Here is a 19,304-nt window from a genome sequence, read left to right on the forward strand (position 1 = left end):
AAACAGAACATGTCAAAATATACTTTGGGCATTTTTTAGGGAAAAGTAAGTTAGCTAAACTTGGTAAAGTAATCAGCCCTGGTGCCCTTCTTATTACAGCTGGCAACTGCAATTTGCATATTGATATATTATTCCTGGAAGGCATTTTTTCCAGTTTGTAGTAAAGTCCCTGGAATATTAAACATTTCACTCATTGAACTGTGATGAGTTTTCTTAAGAAAACAATTTAAAACACCAAAAAAAGATTTGTCACCACAGCGCTGTTTACTCTGGGGTAAATGTGAATTTCTGATTATAATAGCATGTCTGTAATATCAAATTTATGTTTCACAGATTATTTTGTAGACAGACAAGATAATTATAATTATTATTAAGTAAACACATAGAAAATTATCACAGATAGACATTTTTATCTGTAAGTTTCTATGAGGAGAGAAAGAAGGGATAATGGAAGATATTCACCAATAATTATTAGTCATTAGATAATAAACTTTGCTTATCTTTCTTACCTGTACTATCACAGACTTTTGTACATGTGTATTGAATGAATTTTATTTCAATAACAATATCCTTATTCCCCATCAGAAAAGTTAAGTAAAGAGGATTTATTTTCCTAGAGAAAAAATTCTCTCTTGAATATCTTTTTTTGTGATGCTCAGGGGTTACTCCTGGGTCTGCACACAGGAATTACTCCTGGAAGTGCTCAGGGAGCCATATGGGATGCTGGGAATTGAACCTGGGTCAGCCGTGTATAAGGCAAATGCCCTACCTGCTATGCTATTGTTCCAGCCCCTCTCTCAGTATCTTTGATTATTTTATCTTCTCACATAGGGTTGTTCAATTAAAACTTCCAATCTGAGGGGCTGGAAAAATAGTAGAGCGGGTAGGGCGTCTGCCTTGCATGCGGCCGACCCAGGTTCGAATCCCAGGATCCCATATGGTCCCCTGAGCACCACCAGGGGTGATTCCTGAGTGCAGAGCTAGGAGTATCCCCTGTGCATCTCCAGGTGTGACCCAAAAATCAAAAAAAAAAAAACCTTCCAATCTGCAGGGAGAGAAACCATTTAGGAAGTTGTTAAAAATAGTCTGAGTAAGAAATTATAACACTGAATCAAGGCAGTGTGTGCCAGAGTGGTGTGTGGGGGTGAAGAGGGGGGTAGGAGAAAGGAAAGGGGTATATAATACCAGGACTTTTAATAAACCACATAGCTCCCATGTATTCTCAATCTAATGTGGCCTTCCAATGTTTACTTGACCAGATCATCCCATAGTTCAAACTTCCATTCAGATGTCTCGTCCTTTATAAAATCCATCTTATCCTGTAATTGGGGATAATTTCATAAGCTTTAATTTTAATTTTTTTATTTTAAGTTTAATTTTTATTTTAATTTTAAATTTCCCCTAGAAGTTTATAGAATATATTCTCTCTTTATGCTTATTTATAGTTGTTTTTAAATATATAGGATTCAAGAGGGTTAAATGCACAGCCCTAAATGCATTTAATATTCACTATACCCACCTAAGTTCCATTGACATCCCACAACCCAAAAACCCTCCTCTCAAACCTTCCACCTCACCTCCCCATCTTCTCTGATAAAAACCATAGTTTTAACCAAGCTAAGGAGTTCATTTTGTTATTTCACAAATTAATTTGCTTCACTTGTCATTTGTCCCTTGTCATCCTGTTGATCTTCAATTTGCTTGAGCAGGGCATCAGTAACTGTGTTCATCCCTGTCACATGCTAGTGTAGCCCAATGGTATCTGCTCGCTGCAGGAACAGGAAGAGCCTCAAGCCATTCTTTCAGGGTTTTGACGAAGAAGTCTGACCATCTCATAGGTGGGCGGCCACGAGGTCTTTTGATGTCCTATGGAATCCAGTCGGTAACAGCTCTAGTTGTCTCTAAATTGCATTAGGTGTCCGGCCCATCTGAGTTTTGACGCCTTGGCAAACGAGACAGCATCCCTGATTCTTGATCGTCGACAGACATCAGAACTCCAGATTCCTTCTCTCACTTGAGTGAAATGTGATATTCCAAACATAGCTCTTTCGATTCCTCTTTGGGATACCTGAATAGCGTTCTCATCCCATTTTCATAGGGCCCAGGTCTCTGAGGTGTATATTAGTGCAGGAAGAATGGTGGAGTCAAAAAGATGTGCCTGGAGCCAGAGGTTCTTCGTCCTCTTAACAACTTCTTCGACACTCTTGAAGGCATTTCACACTGCTCTCTTCCTCCTGCACAATTCTAGTGCCAAGTCATTCCTCATGTTGAGTTCTCAACCCAGGTACACATAGTTGTTGCTTTCAGAGATGTTTGTTCCATTGAGAACAAATGGAACGTCAGGAATTAATTCATTTTTCAGGATTATTGTCTTGGTGAGATTCAGCTGCAGTCCAACCTTTCCACACTTGCGGTCAACGTCGGCCAGCATTTGTGCTGCTTGGCTAATATTTAGTGTTATGAGAACGATGTCATCAGCAAAGCAGAGGTGGTACAGTTGCCGACTGTCTATCTTCACTCCCATTTCTTCCCATTCCAGTTATCGCATGATGTTCTCGAGGGTGGCACTGAAGAGTTTCAGTGAAATGTTATCACCCTGCTGAACCCCACTCTTTACGTCAATGATCACTTCCTTGTAGAATGGTGAGATCCTGGTGGTGAATCCATAATACAGCTCGAGGAGGATCTTGATTTACTGAGTTTTAACACCCTGTTTAGCTAGAGCTTCGATGACCACTTCAGTCTCAACAGAATCAAAGCCTTCTTTAAGTCGATGAACGTTAGACAGAGTGGCATCTTGAACCCTCATGAAACTTCAATGAGTTTGGTCACTGTGTGGATATGGTTGATCATGCTGAATCCTTTTCGGAACCCATTGCTCACATGGTTGTTCTTCATCAAGTGTTCTGCCTATTCTATGTAGGATGACTCGAGTGAACAACTTATAGACGATGTACAACAGGCAGAGTGGGCCATAGTTGCCAATGTCATAATTGTCTCCCTTCTTGTACAACAAATGGGCCTGCTGGTTTTCCACTGGGACAGAATCTTGCATATGGACAGGTAGCATGTGAAGAGCCGAGCCAGTGTATTGATGAGTACTGGCAGTAGATTCTTCAGGTGTTCGGGTCTGACCTTGTCTGGATCAGGTGCTGTACGCGTCTTTACAAATGAAATGGCATATCAGATTTCGGAAGGGAGGACATTGGAAATGACATATCCATCCTGCGGAATTTAGTATGTGGGCAGGTGGACATGGCTGTCAAAGAGATCCGAGTAAAAGTCATGAATAATTCTCTCCATTGCCTTATGGAAGATATGATAGATCCATCAGGACATCGGAGGACAGTCATCTTGGTCTTGTAGTTGGTGAAGGACAGGTGAGCGTTGTGAATACTTTTCCCGGCTTCTGCCGCATCGGCCAACACTGCTGCTCTCTCTTTGAGGTCTTCCTTTATCACTTCTCTACACAGCTTTGCAAGCTTGAACATTAGCTTGTGATGGCTTGAGGGTCGCACCAAACCATATTGGTGAATGAGCTCAAGAGTTTCCAAAGACAGGCATCTGTTTGTGGCTTTCCCACTCTCGGCATTCTTCACACCGTCATGGAGGTGTTGAACCAGTGGATCATTTTCCTCCTCGATGTTGTCAACGATGGCATCTTCCCACATTACCACAATAGTGCCAAAGAGCTCCCAGTTGGTGGTCATTCTGGGAGTTCCTTTCTTAAACTTAAACTTTGCAGACCTTTCTCAGCCTCTCCTTGCTCATCCTTCTTAACACTGCCATATTGGGGGCTTTTTCAGTGTCAGGCGAATGAGGTCCATTGTTGTTACTGTTTTTGGCATATCGAATACACCACAGGTAGCTTGCCAGGCTCTGCCGTGGGGGCGGGGTACTCTTGATAGCTTGCCGGGCTCTCTGAGAGGGATGGAGGCTTTTAGGGCGGCCTTCAATTGCCCTTACAGGTGTTCCCATGGTTCACACCATATATGAACCCCATCAAATATGGTGCTGAAATTATAGAAAATGGGTATTAAGTGTCTTATGGTATGGAAAGAGGAAGTCCAGAAAGAGGCCTGGAGCATGGCAGTGGCTGGGTAGTGGACGTAGTGGAGGTCAGCCAGTGAGGTATTATATCTGGTGCCAGTAGGGTGGGGCATCTGGGTTTGATCCCTGGGGCGCTGGAGATTGGAGGAGGAAGAAAGAGGATCTTGTCCAGGTCTCATTGAGCCTGGAGTGTAAGGTCGTAAAGTTCTAGGTTAAGCACAAGTGTCCAGAAAGCTGCCTGGAGCGTGATGGTGGCTGGGTACTGGTAATTTGCTTCAGTGTTTTATATTCCTTAAAGAAACAAAACCATCTGATAACTTTGTTACTTTCTTATTTTGCATAGCATAATCACCTCAAGAGCCACCGTTTTGAGGGCTGGAGAGATAGCACAGTGGGTAGGGCTTCTGCCTTGCACGCGGCCAAGCCGGGTTCGATTCCCCGCATCCCATATGGACCCCTGAGCACCGCCAGGGGTAATTCCTGAGTGCAGAGTAAGGAGTGACCCCTGTGCATCGCAAGGTGTGACCCAAAAAAGCAAAAAAAAAAAAAAAGCCACCATTTTGTACCAAAGGGCACTATTTTATCTTTTTAATGGCAGAGTAATGTTCCACTGACTTTATATACCACAGCTTTTTCATCCAGTCATGTGTTGATGGGAATTTATGTTTATTCCATGTTTAAGCTATTGTGAGTAATTCTGCTATGAACATTAGGTTGCAAATGTGTTTTTATAACCTTTGAATTTCATTATGAATTTCTGGCTCATAATAAATTTGTATTTTATGTTTTTAGGAATCAACATACCATTTTTTGTTTGAACTTTTTATATTTATTAATTTATTTTAATTGAGAGTCTGTGGTTTACAATACTATTGGTCACATTTTTGTAGAGGCTGAATCAAGTTGTATTCTACCAACAGAGCAGCAGAGTTTCTTCTTTTCCACATCTGAACCAATCTTTTTTATTTGGCTAGCCTCACAGGTGTGAAGTATTAGCTCACTGTGATTTGATTTCTATTTCTCTAATGATAATTTACATTTAACTTTTTGGGGGGTTTTTTTTGAGTTAACAAGTAGAAATTTTCAAATTCCTGCATTTCTTACATCACCATTAGGAAAACAACCCAACAACCACAGAGAAAAGCCGCAAGGCCATGGATAGCCACTGCCCGCCAGGGTGCCCACAGGGCTGCTATCCACCTCTGTGTGCGTGTTTCTGAGTGCCCCTGACGCCTAGCTGTGGATGCGTGGTGTACACAAGCCGGGAAGTCACTGTAAACACATCAGCGCCGACGTGTACTTATGCACAAGCATGCACACCTACTTGAACACGTGTGCACACAGGAATGAATATACACCCACCTATGTATGCACACGTGTGTGCACACACACCAATCCATCATCATAGATGCAGGAATTGGCCACACAAGAGGCACATGCTGCAGAACACAGGCACACATATGTCCTGCACAGCACACAGTGGCCAGGAGCCTGAGCCCCAGACAGGGCTGCCCGCTCATGGAGAAGAAGGCCAGGCAGGAGCCTCCTGGGCCAACATCAGCTCCACATGACCCCTAGGCCAGAGGATCCAGCTGAAATCTCAAGTGCCTGAGTAAGGCCGACAGGAGACACCAAGCCTGCACCACTAAGACTCAACCCACATTGAGGCTCAAAACACCCCCACTGAGGCCGGCTTCTAAGCCATGGAGCCAACCCCTGGCCCTTATCTCTATCATCCTTGAGTATTAGTCTCCAGCTATGTTATTTGGTGAGGTGTTCATTTCACTGAGTCTTTACTTTGTGAGATATTGATATATAAACCTTCAAAGAGATAAGATGTTAGAACATTACTGTATTTCGCTGCAGTACTATTCCTCTTTTTGTCTATGTTGCCCGCACTAAATTACCCCTACCTCCTTTTCTCTCAATTACCCACAATGGCTACTTCCTTCTTCTTCCTTTCCTCCACCATACGGTCCGAAAATTTTTTTCCAAATGTTTTCAATATGTTCCTGCTCATCTTTAGAGTACAGAATGACTCTTTGGGGTTCAGCTTTACCCAGTACACTTTGGCAAAGAGCCTAACTTTAATATTAGTCTCCACATGAGAACACAAGGCAAGGAAAGATTAAACAAGTCTGGTCCAGAGATAAAGTACTGCAGGTAGTCGCTGGTCTTTCAAGCAGCCTGCGTGGGCCCCGTATCTAGCACTAGATATGTTTCTCCAAACCCAGTCACTAGTGATCCCTAAGTATGGAGTTAGCTGTCAAGGCAAAAACATCAAAGTGTGGTCTCAATTGTCTCAACCACCAAAGCAGATTCAACAATCAAGTTTATTTAGGAAAGCTACAATACAATTGGTCAAAGAAAGAGTTTTCACCTGAGAATAAGTTAAGCTTAACATTTTATTTTGTACTCTAACTCTTCATTAATCAGCTAGCTTTGTATTGCAAGGGTATAGATACATGTATCAATGCAAAGTGTTGAAACAATGGAATGTTGTATATGTTTTCAATAGGAAATACATTAACTTATGTGTGTTGGGTTACTTTATCACCTCATAAATATTTTGCATATGAGATTCTTAATAAAATTAGTCAGGTGTTAAAGATCTTGAAATACAAAAATAAAACAAACAAAAAACACCCCACAGGAGCTTCAAAGAAGGGTCGGACACACGTCAGTCCAAGCCAGGGCAGACCCAGACAGAGGATACAAAGCTGTTAAACATTTTTTTCATATATCTGTGGTCCACCTATATGACTTTTTTGAGCAGTGTCTCAGCAATTTTGTTCATTTTTTTAAAAGTGAGTTGCTTTTGTTACTGTTGTTATTGACTTGTGTAAATTATTTTATGTATTTTGGAAATTACCCTTGTCAGATGTATACTAGCAAATGTCTTGTCTCGGTTGCTATGCTGTCTTTTTCCATGGTAGTTTCTCTTGCTTTAATTTAATCAAACCTGGATCTCCTCCATGAAAAACATGTACTCAAGCCCATTGAATCACCTCCTTAGTATTTAAAATGTTATTTATTTTTGCTGATATCAGCTTGTCATCATTTTAGTACACCAGTTCTGTCCTTTTGACCCTTCATTTTTGTGTTTTATTATTGTTTCTTTAAATAGAATGACAGAGGGCTGTGGTTTGACAACACCATGAAAGATTAAAAACCATACTGTCGCTTGATGGTTGGAAGGAGAGAGGGAAGAAAAGTGCCCTGGTGGAGAATTAAAGAGGTCCACGCTTCCTCTCTGCCTCCATTGCTACATACAAATTCACACATTCATCTGGAAGCTGTCCTATCGGCGTCATATACTGGAAACCACTTTATTCTTCCAACTCCACTGAGCTTATTCCCTGTTTTTCCTTCATATTTTTCTATTTCCTGCTCCAAAAGTGAAAATATTGATACCCATTAACTTTAACTAATTTAATCACTTATTTAACCACTTCCTCAATGTATTCGAGTATTTAAAATTACCTCCTCCCCCACATAACCAATCTCTTGGACATTAGCACACAAGGAAGTCCCATCTTCCTTCAGTCTCTGGAACTCCATGCAAGTCATTCTTTTTACTTCCCCGCATATATCTTTCTCAACTTGTTCAATCTGTAACACCCCTCTTCAAAAAATCTCCATAAGGATGCTTCTTTACTCTGCTTAAAACTCTGAAACCCCTTGATAACCCTTTCTAGCACATTCTCTTCATTGCACCAGGCTGTCCATACATGCACATCCTCTTCACTCAGCTTACAAAGAATAATTTATTTTTTACTTAAAGGAAAAGAAATATTCGTAGAATTTTTGGCATCGGTGCATTCTGATACCTTAAAGTTTTTGGTCAAATCCTTAATTTGTTAAAAATTCTTGAAACTTGGGGCTGGAGCAGTAGCACAGCAGGTAGGGCATTTGCCTTGCACGCGGCCGACCTGGGTTCGAATCCCAGCATCTCATATGGTCCCCCAAGTATAGCCAGGAGTAACTCCTGAGTGCATGAGTCAGGAGTAACCCCTGTGCATTGCCGGGTGTAACCCAAAAACAAACAAACAAAAGATTCTTGAAACTTACTTAAGAAAGACATATTCTTTTTCTAATCACCAAACAGTAATCCATATAATCATTGTCTTTTAAAGAAATTATGTCAATACTCAGGACTTACTCCTGAATCTGCCTTCAGGTATCACTCCTTGTTGTGCTGAAGGAAGATATGCAATGCCAGAAACTGAAGCAGGGTCGGCCTCGTGCAAGGCAAGCACCTTAATCCCTGAACTGCCATTCCAGTTTAAGAAGATATATAATATATATAAATATCCTTAATTCACTGTCCTGCCCCATGAGTCTTCTTCAGTCCTATTCGTTCCACTCTGGCACAAGAGAATCAACTTAATGTTCTTAATTTTAAAATTCCCCTATTTGGGGGGCTGGAGCAATAGCACATCGGGTAGGGCATTTGCCTTGCACTGTGGCTGACCCGAGTTCAATTCCCAGCATCCCATATGGTCCCCCGAGCACCACCAGGGGTAGTTCCTGGGTGCAGAGTCAGGAGCAACCCTGAGCATCGCTGGGTATGACCCAAAAAAGAAAAAAAAATGTTTCCTATTTCAAAATGTTGCTGGAAAAAGTATCCTGGTGCAATAAGTACAAGGTTATAAATTATATATAATATAATTATAATATAATTGTATTATATTATTATCAATTATAATATTATTATAAATTAAGTCTATGAAAAGATGGGAACATAAAGGTAGCAAGAAGAAAAGTGAAAAGGAAATCTAGGAGAGAAGTTTTAGAATAAAGAAGCTAAATGAGAAAACATAATGGTGAGGTATCAAATAGAACAGTTTGATCTGTCTACAAAATGCCATGTTAGAGGAGTTCAATCCTGTAGTCAAGGCAATCCTAGATCAATGCCAAAATGAATATATATACAATATATTATATATGTTATGTATGCATATATATTTTTTCTGCTCCAAAGTCATTGACATTTCTAAGAAATTAAGAAACTGTTGGTCATATACTTCTTTAATATGCAATTAAGTAAAACTGATAATTAACATCTAGGAACTTGATACAGTCAACTTTTGGATTTTCTTCACCTATTTGCTTACTGAAACTTTCTAAAATTCCAATTTTGAGAGCTATTTTGAAGCCACACAAGCATCAGCACCTGTAGAATGATGAGAAGATTTTAGCCTGGACAAAACTTTAGCTTAATATTGGCATTGTATGTGTAAGTGAAACATTTATGTTTAATATCCCATGATTTTGCTGCTTTAATGAAAAAATTAATTACCTAAAATGCATAGTTCTAACTCATGATGTCAATACATTGAGCTTCATCCCCATCCAATTATCTAGAAACATGACTTGTCTAGAGCTGTGGTCTTGTCAAAACCTAAAGTCATTGTCTTTTTTTTTTTTTTGCTTTTTGGGTCACACCCAGCGATGCTCAGGGGTTACTCCTGGCTTTGCACTCAGGAATTACTCCTGGCGGTGCTTGGGGGACCATATGGGATGCCGAGGATCGAACCCGGGTCGGCCGCGTGCAAGGCAAACGCCCTACCCGCTGTGCTATCTCTCCGGCCCCCGCCATTGTCTTTTAACAGTTTAGAGTTAAGAAAAATAAATCAATTCAAAGTTCTTTTCTACTGTGCCTAAGATTGTTAGATTTCTGAAAAGTACTGTTTATATAAAAGAATTTAAGCCAAAATTTTAGAGAGCTTTAGGGAAAATTCTCTAAACTCAAAATTTTAGAGAAAAATAATGCCTTTTTCAGAGTAATTCTATAAAAAGTTTATTTGTAGTTTGGTTTAATTATATCTTTTTAGCTTAAGTAAAATTATATATAAACTTCCTATGGGTGCATCGCAAGTGCTATTTAGATTGATGATAGAGAGCATTGGTTACCTTCCCTAGATGCATTTGTCTTCCTAAAGAAATTCTGATTTTGTTTGACCACTCACTCCATGGTCAAGTTGTTTCCTCTTTGCTGATGTTAGTCTGTGCATCATTCTGTCTTCTATTGTGGAAGAAATTATGTGGCCTCCATTGACCTAATTCTTGTCACTGTCACCCCGTTGCTCATCGATTTGCTCGAGTGGGCACCAATAACATCTCCATTGTGAGACTTCTTGTTACTGTTTTTGGCATGTCGAATATGCCACGGGTAGCTTGCCAGGCTTTGCCATGTGGGCAAGATATTCTTGGTAGCTTGCCAGGCTCTCCAAGAGGAGCGGAGGAATCAAACCTGGGTCGGCTACGTGAAAGGCAACCCGATGCGCTATAGCTCCCACCCTAGTCTAATTCTACATGAAGAAAATGGATCTTTTTCTTTGGATGTGAACAAGATTGAATGTTACATTAGATAGTTCCAGAGGATGTTTTGAAGCAGTAAGAGAACAGAATCTAAATTCAGTGTTACAATGAGTCCAGCAGATCAAATCTATGGGAAGAATTTGGATCCCTGGTGACATAACTGAATCAATGGATCACTAACCTGACCAAAACAAACTCTACTTTTGAATTCTGAAATGTGTCATCATCAATTTCTTTATCAGATAATTCTTTATTGAATCATCAGGCTTTTGTGTTTGCAGCAGAAAACACTCTAATTGAAAAAGAAAATATATCTAAGCTATGATCTGAAAATAAAAACTTCAGTCAGACTTCTATCCTGGGGAAAGCACTTTTAAGGCTAGAATCAAGAATTACAAGTTATTCTCAGCTTCCTTACAAAATGAAATATTAAAATACTAGAAACATTGGAGAACTTCGAAAGGTTCTTTCTGTTTAGACAACTTTCAAAGTTAAATGTGCGTTTTGTTCTTCCTTTGCTGGTATAGACTCAGTAATATTAAGTTGAAAAGATAAATTCATTAATTCCAGGATATATGAAATGATAGTACATAAATTGAGCTGATAAAAGTTTCAAAGGAGTCTAATGTTCATTGTCAACAACCTGCCTTTCAGTTACAATTTTTTTTAATTTTTAATTAGTGAATCACCGTGAGGGTACAGTTACAGATTTATACATTTTTGTGCTCATGTTTCCCCCATACAAAGTTTGAGAACCCATCCCTTCACCAGTGCCCATTCTCCACCACCAGTAAACCCAGCGTCCCTCCCACCCTCCCCAGTCCCGTCTCTCCCCACCCCAAACTGCCAATATGGCAGGGTATTCCCTCTCGTTCTCTCTCTCTGATTAGGTGTTTTGGTTTGCAATAAAGGTGTTGAGTGGCCACTGCGTTCAGTCTCTAGTCTACATTCGGCACGTGTCACCCCTCCCCCGCATGACCTCCGACCACATTTTACTTGGTGTTCCCTTCTCTGAGTAGCCCAGAATGAGAGACCAGCCTCCAAGCCATGGAGTCAACCTCCTAGTACTTATTTCTACTATTCTTGGGTGTTAGACTCCTAGTCTATTATTCTATATTCCACAGATGAGTGCAATCTTTCTATGTCTGTCTCTCTCTTTCTGACTCATTTCACTTAGCATGATACTTTCCATGCCTTTCAGTTACAATTTTCATCAACAACTATGAAAATAAAAATGCCAAAATGAATGGAGTGCCCAAGATTATTTTTATATCAACCTTTTTCTTGTTAATTTCAGAAGTCTTCATTTGGGCAAAAGTTACTATTTACTTTGTTGCAGATTCTTTTGCAAAAATTTAGATTTATTTCAATTATTTCCAGAAAGTCACCAATCAATTTTGTATTATTTTTCCCAAGAACAAAATATTCTTTGATCAAAATCAATTTCCAATCTAGTAAAATTAATCATATATAAATTCATTGTGTATAAGTTTCATGTACTTTTCTGGGAGAAAAAAATTCTGGTTTAGAGAGAGAGCTCAACATGTTGAGTGCATGCTCTGCATGTAGGAGGTCCAGATTTTATCCCGGGTACCTCATAGTCCCTGAAAAACCATCAGGAGCAACCCCTAAGCACAAAGATAAAAGTAGCCTCTGTGCTATTCCATGAGTTTTACGTGTGCCCTCCCTGCTCAGAATAATCTTCTGACTCTTCAAGAACTCATGACTCAAAAAAAAAAAAGTTGGGGCTGGAACGATAGCACAGCGGGTAGGGCGTTTGCCGTGCACAATGCCAACCCGGGTTCGAATCCCAGAATCCCATATGGTCCCCCAGCACCGCCAGGAGTAATTCCTGAGTGCGGAACCAGGAATAACTCCTGTGCATCGCTGGGTGTGACCCGAAAAGCAAAAAAAAAAAAAAAAAGTTAAAACTAACCTTCGATGTCAGGGTGGCTTACAGTTTGCCCTGGGTCCATCCAGTCCCTTCATCAGGACCCTCCTTTTGGGGGTGTTAGGTAGTTAAGGCAACTGAGGCTTAAGTCAAGTAAATATGGATGCCCAGGAGTAAATATTCTTTTCGAGTCAGTTAATTCCCAAGTTACAAAGCATAGCATAAACTGTTTCTTCCTTTGTCTATACAAAAAGGATGTTGCAAGTGACATAAGTAACTGTAAGTAACTGTAGCACTGGAGCACTGTTGTCCCGTTGTTCATCAATTTGCTTGAGCGGGCACCAGTAATGTCTCCATTGTGAGACTAGTTGTTACTGTTTTTGGCATATCGAATACGCCAAGGGTAAAGGGTGGCTTGCCAGGCTCTGCTGTGCAGGCAGGATACTTTAGATAGCTTGCCAGGCTCTTGCAAGTGACATAAAGGAAAGAGAAAAGCAATATAGGATTATTAGTGCTTTATGGAATTGGGTGTGCCTCAGGGGCACTGTTGTGTTGTGGGAGTAACTCAATAAACTTAAGTTCCCTGAGGGAGGAGCGAGGACAACCCAATGCTATTCAACAGTAGTTGAAAAAGCAAACATACTACCAGGAAACTTTAGGCAGTCTGAAAGAGTAAGTTAGAAGATTTTAGTGAACTCTCATTACAAAAGAATGGACCAGATGACAGGAAGCCATGGAGTTGGTCTCAGATGGACAACAATAAAATCCATCACTTCCCTCTCCTAAACCCAGATACACAAGAAGAGGGAATTTTTCCAAGTCTAAGCTAGTAAGAGTCAGGACATAAGGTCTGACAAAAAGTCTGACCTTAGAGAGTGGCATAATTGTCAAATTGCAGTCCTATAAGAAAGGAGTCAGGAACATAAATGCCCCTATCTTCACTCTCATACCTCCTCTGACTTTGCACCAGAGCATCTCATTGACCAAAAACCACAGGAAAGATGAGGGAGGGAAGCTAGATAATCGTGTCTGAAGAGGTCAGACTCTGAGGCCTTACTAGGGTCAAACATGGACATGGATCTGACAGAGCAGACTGATGCTGCCTAATAGACCCCATCTGAAGAGTAAAATAGTAGGGCCCCTTGTTATGACATCGACCTATTTCTTTTCACCATCATTTAGGCACATATTTTGGATTCAGATGTATATTTTAGAATTTTTTCCATATTTTTGGCTTTTATTTTCATACATATTTCTTAATCATTTACTTTCTGATAATCAAGCCCATCCTTTCTCTCTCAGGCAACATATTCCTCTAGTTCCATAATCCTGGCAGTATTATTACTTTCAAGAGGTGAATTATTTATGTAGATTAGACTATTTGGTTTGATTCAATTTTTAAATGATAACAAATTTACAGAATATCCACATTTATCTCTTGAATTGTCTTGGACTTCCACTGTGCCCAGCAATGTGATTTGGTGTGTATGTCTAACTTGCCAGTCAGTGGCGGGTGTGTGTAGGCAGCACCCAAAATGCCACTAGCTCACCATGGCTGACAGAAACCGACTACATAGGTTTTATTGTACAGTTCAGAGTTTTGGACTTTGGTCTGGAGATGCTGTGAGGGCCCGTCTTTTCACCAACAACCTACAGGACGCTGCTCAGGTCCCTTCACCACCACATCCAGCTTCTCTTTCACTTCCATTTTTAGAAAAGGGTTGGGGCGTGGGGATGGATCTTAAGTCAAGGGAGACTCTAAGGTTACTTCCAGTTTTCAAACTCTGCTGTTCTCAAGGCCAGAAAGATTATACAGTGGATACGGCACTTGCCTTGCACAAGGCCTATCTCAGTTCAATCCCAGCCATTCAAATGGTCCCCTGAGTCCACCAAGAGTCATCACTGAACACGGAGCCAGGAGTAAGTCCTGAGCACTGTTGGGTGTGGTCCCCCAAAAAAGAAAATAACAAAACTCAACTCTATAGCTTTCTTGCAGATCCTTTGTTACGCTTAAGATGACTCATGAGTTTTGCTATTTGCTGCTTTAGTTTGAAAGGGCCTTTTAAAAACTTACATAGAAAATGATAAATATACTTTTAAATTAAACTTTAGATTAAAAAAAAAAAACAAATGACATTACAGTACAGCAAACCTTTAGTGGCTTTTTTGGGAGTCTAACAGCTACAACCTCCCATAAACTTTGACATTTCCCTGAATTACATAAATTATGCGTAACATTTTACTGGTAAATATTTATGTGCCTAAATGATGACATCTCATAGCTATAAAAATAAAATGGAGCAAATAGCCTAAATTCCAGCATAGCTCTGTACTTTGTAATTCAGCTGCATTGAAGAAACTTCTTTCAAGGTGCTATGAAGGAGCTATTCAGTCATTGCTAAGGCTAAATTAGTTTATGCAAGCTGTCACATGATTGCATAATATTCCAGCATAGTTTAATAAAGTTGCCTATATATTTAATGTTGTGTTAAGTGTATTACATATATTCTTTAATCATGCAATAATTTGCACAACTGTCTTTTGAAATTAAATCTAACTTGCAGGTTTACAGAAATCAAGCAGCGTTACCAGCAACAATAACTGGCAAGTGATGGAATCAGAAATTGAGATCAAGATCCCAAAGCTTATGCCTTTGTTCTGTTAACCCCAGTGTATACAGCAACACTGATCACTTTTGGTATCTTACATAGAAAATGAAACCTTTCACTCAATATTGCTTTTTCCCTTGAGTAACACCACTGCACTTTGAACCCCTCCACCTTTGCCTCTAGATATATCACCAACCCTCAAGAGATATACACAGATGGGATCAAACTTGTGTCAGGGTTTTCAAGCTCTGTCACAGGGATAATTGATAATAATGTGGCTTGATTTTAAAAGTTCAAACACATTTTTCTCTTCTTAATTACAGACAGCATTTGCCCCTGAATAGCACCCTCCCTCTCCTTCCTCCACAACGATTCCAATTCAAATAGCCTTCTCTCTCCTTCAATTGTATCAGCATAAACCTTCTAAGTGTGCTTTTAAAAATTTACACCTTTACTGATCTCTGGGAGATAAACAGAAATTGGTGGCACTGTCCCACCTCCCTCCCCTTCTGTCTTATATTGGGTGTCCTGGAAACAGACTCAGATGAAGAATTGTGGTCAGAAAGTAGCTTAGGAAATATTCTCAGGAGATACCTGCAGGGAAATGAGAAAGGAAGGACTCAGGGAGTCAGAAGTACAAAGTGTATTACATCCCATCAAACTGGTGGCTTAATTTGTGTCATCAGCTTAATTATCTATTCCTCTGCTAGAAAATAATTCTTAAGATTTTAAAGTGAAATCTGAAATATGACTGTGCAGAATTTAAAAGATCTTGAGCTCCTTCTCCTGGGAACTAAATGGAACAAAGAGAGATTATAAAATATGAAATATCTAAAAATAATAAAATGAAGCTGGGTAATTTGAGTGAGAGCTAGTCAAATCTATGTAGAATATATTTCTGATTCTTTATCAGATCACATTATCTAATGATATTCACTTACTCTTTAATGTCATATCCTAAACAGCCTACCTACATAAAGCCTATTTTATATGATTAGAGGAAGGGATAGGGAGAGAAACAGAAAAAAGAGAGAGATGGCAGACTGCATTGCAAATTCAGAAACAGACTTAATACATAAATTAAATTATGCAGATTCATCCCTTGTTTTCTAAAATACATGTAGTTTATTGTTAAACTGTTAAATAAATATTTTTTTATTCTTTACTTAGAGATAAATCTTTTTTTAATTTTTTAATTTATTTTTTATTGAATCACCATGTTGAAACTTACAAAGCTTTAAGCCTTAAATCTCAGTTACATAATGCTCGAACACCCATCCCTCCACCAGTGCATGTATTCCACCACCAAGAACCACAGTAAACCTCCCACCCCACCCCGCCCTGCCCACCCCACCTGTGTAGTTGGTAAATTGCACTTTACTTTCTCTTTACCTTGATTACATACAAACAAAAAAAACTCACTATTATTGTTTGGAGTTTCCCCCCAGAGTCGGACCTGCTGGAAAGGAAGCATTTGCTAATTTGTTTTCCATTGTTGCGAATGAGGAGATAAGAGGTCGTGTGGCCACAGTAGCGGCTGTGAGGTTCTAGATTTCTGTATTTTAGTATTTTAGTGACCAAGTCCAGAGGGCTTTCTGCCAGAGATTGCATCTTTGCTAGCTCGTACCTCTCTGCTACTTTATATTCCACATATGAGTGCAATCTTTCTGTATCTGTCTCTTTATTTTTTTTTTTTTGGTTTTTGGGTCACACCCGGTGATGCACAGGGGTTACTCCTGGCTCTTCACTCAGGAATTACCCCTGGCGGTGCTCAGGGGACCATATGGGATGCTGGGATTAGAACCCGGGTCGGCCGCGTGCAAGGCAAACGCCCTACCCGCTGTGCTATCGCTCCAGCCCCTGTATCTGTCTCTTTCTTTCTGACTCATTTTACTCAACATGATACTTTCCATGTTGATCCACTTATATGCAAATTTCATGACTTCCTGCTTTCTAACCGCTGCATAGTATTCCATTGTGTAGATGTACCAAAGTTTTTTTAGCCAGTCATCTGTTCTCGGGCATTTGGTTTTTTTCCAGATTCTGGCTATTGTAAACTGTGCTGAGATAAATCTTAAACTTTTTGAAATCTGTTACATAGAAAACCATTTTTTATATATGACAACATATTAAGCCTTTATTTTTTCAATTGAATTTTTCAAAATTCAGGAAAAAAATTTTTTTCTTTCACCATTTTCATTGAGATACTGGGATTCACTATACTATTAATTACATTTTTCATTCATACATCATCCAACCACCAGATCCAACACCAGAGATCCCACTGAGTCCGCCATCAGCGTTCCAGTGTCCACTCCCAGTCGCCCTCTCCTCTAATGTAATCTTCAGTTCTGATGACTTGGACCATTTGTTATTGACCCTTACTATGTTTCTTTCTCACCCCACATATAAGATCTTTTATTTTTATTGTAGACATGATGACATCTACACACATATAACTGAATAGAGTTATACTCCTGAAGTTCCACAAAATTGTGAATCAATGCTAAGTTGATAAAATAAATTTTTAAACTGTATGTCTTTCTTTTACTACAGATACATAAAGTTTTTTCTCTTTTTATTTTTTTTGTTTTGGAGCCACACCAATAGTATTCAGGATTTACTTCTGGCTCTGCTCTCAGGGATCACTTCTGGCATGCTTGGGGGACCATTTGGGGTGCCAGGAATCAAACTCAGGCCATTTATGTGCAAGGCAAGCACCTTATAAATACACTGTACTATCACTCTGACCCAAGGTGTATTTAAAAATTAGTATTATAAGTAATTGTGTAATAATACATTTTAAAATTTACATGAAAGTGATAAATGCTGCAAAGGTAAAATTTAACAAAAGAATTAAGAAAATTTTAAGAAAAGGTAAAATTTTGTGGAGTTCATGCCCAGTTCAATCAGCTCAATTAATGGCTGGATATCTAGCAATAGTCCTGCATTCAAAAAATAAAAGAAAAAGAAAAGGTAAAATTTAACAAAACAAAAAAATTTGAAGGGGAAAATCTGAATTGGCCTATAAAACTATAAAATTGTGTTTTAGTCTAAGAAAAGGAATATTGGTTTGATGGTGGAAAATATAGGTACTACTTAAATATCTGCATTAGTAAATAAAATATTAAAATCCCTATGGGTGTTATCCAAAAAACTACCTTACCAGCCATAGATTACCCAATATAAATGAAACATTAATATTATAAAAACCTATAAAATTTCTTAGCAAGCTAAAAGTAAACAAACCTTTCGGTAAGCTAGTGCGGGGCAATCATAAGTACTATGAGTGAAAGTTCTGCTCAGTGCCAAATGCTGAGAAGTTTCTCTTGTCTTGTAAAAAAAACTCCTTTAATGCTTCTTGCAAAACTGGTGTCAAGGCTCTGAATACACTAAACTGTCCCCTTCCTCTGAAGCTTCGTATTGTTTCTTCAGATCTGAATGATTATCTAGCTGGATAGAATATTCCTAGGGACCTGTTCATTTCATTAGGCTTCAGTACTAGGTCCTTTCATTTTCTTCTGGTTCATAGACTCTCATTTAATAGATATGGTGTGCTTTTAATGTTATCTCTGTCTTTGGACTTATGTCATTTTGAGTACGTGTCTGGGAGTTCTCTCTCTCTCTCTCTCTCTCTCTCTCTCTCTCTCTCTCTCTCTCTCTCTCTCTCTCTCTCTCTCTCTCTCTTCTCTCTCTGTCTTGGGTTGGGACCACACCTGGCAGTGCACAGGTACTACTCCTGGCTCTGCACTCATAATTAAACTTGGCAGTGCTCAGGGGACAGGTATCGAGTCTGATTCCACCACATGCAAAGTAAATGTCCTCCTGCTGCAGTATCTCTCTCACCCCCTGAAGTTTTTCTATTTAAGTCTATTTTCTTTTCTTCTCTCTTTTTTTATTATTTAAGTCTATTTTCACTGGAACCCTTTGATTTGGGAACCCAAAACTTTAGATTTGGGTGCCTGTATTCTTCAACTCTAAAATTGTTATCTGATTCTTTAACTATTTGTTCTTATTAAATTCTCCTTCCTGTTCCTCAAGGACTTCAGTGATTCTTATATTTTCCTCTTGAATTCATTCATTCCACAGTTCTCTGTTGTGCTGCTCTTTTCTTTTCAGAGTTTTTATCATCTTTTATTGTTTTCTAGAGGTTTCCTTCATCTCATCTTTGAGCTCCTCAATCTTTTCATCAGCTGCTGTTATTCTGCTGCTCAGAGCTTCTGTTGAGGTTTGTATATCACCTACTATACTCTTCTTTCCGTCATTCCTAATTGCAGTTTTCTCATTTTAGCCTCATAATTCCTTATGTTTTTGCTATGCGCACCATAGCTTCTTTAAGCTCATTAAACACCCTCACCATGGTATCAATACATTCTCTGTGGATTTACAGAGCTATTTGGTGCTAGTTGAGCCTTCCACACTGTTGTTTT

At 39.3% G+C, this 19,304-nt stretch overlaps 1 protein-coding gene across 2 annotated transcripts in view; it reads left to right on the top strand.

Moving 5' to 3' along the window:
- HTR1E (5-hydroxytryptamine receptor 1E) overlaps positions 1 to 19,304 on the top strand; it is a 90,807-nt gene that overhangs the window by 42,805 nt on the left and 28,698 nt on the right. The gene's annotated exons all lie outside the window — the stretch shown is intronic.

Source organism: Sorex araneus, chromosome 4 (genome assembly GCF_027595985.1).
Source record: "Sorex araneus isolate mSorAra2 chromosome 4, mSorAra2.pri, whole genome shotgun sequence".
NCBI classification, from domain to species: domain Eukaryota; kingdom Metazoa; phylum Chordata; class Mammalia; order Eulipotyphla; family Soricidae; genus Sorex; species Sorex araneus.